Consider the following 238-nt stretch of genomic DNA (forward strand, 5'->3'; position numbering starts at 1 on the left):
GCTCGTTGTTGGACCTGAGGAAACCCGGGGGCGGGTTGTCCCCCCCTCAGCCTCCCCGCCTGGCCGGGAAGCCTTCGGTTAGGAAGAGTTTAACGTCAGCTTCGTCACGTTGCTTTTCGTAGCAAGAAGTGGGATCTCCGTTTCTCCGGCGCCCGTCGGCAGTCGTTCCTTGGTTCCCACGAAGTCACCCGAAAGGGTGGTGTGAATGTCCGGAGGTTGCTGCAGGAGAGAGGGGAGC

Source organism: Pygoscelis adeliae, unplaced genomic scaffold (genome assembly GCF_000699105.1).
Source record: "Pygoscelis adeliae isolate BGI_AS28 unplaced genomic scaffold, ASM69910v1 Scaffold641, whole genome shotgun sequence".
Lineage (NCBI taxonomy): Eukaryota > Metazoa > Chordata > Aves > Sphenisciformes > Spheniscidae > Pygoscelis > Pygoscelis adeliae.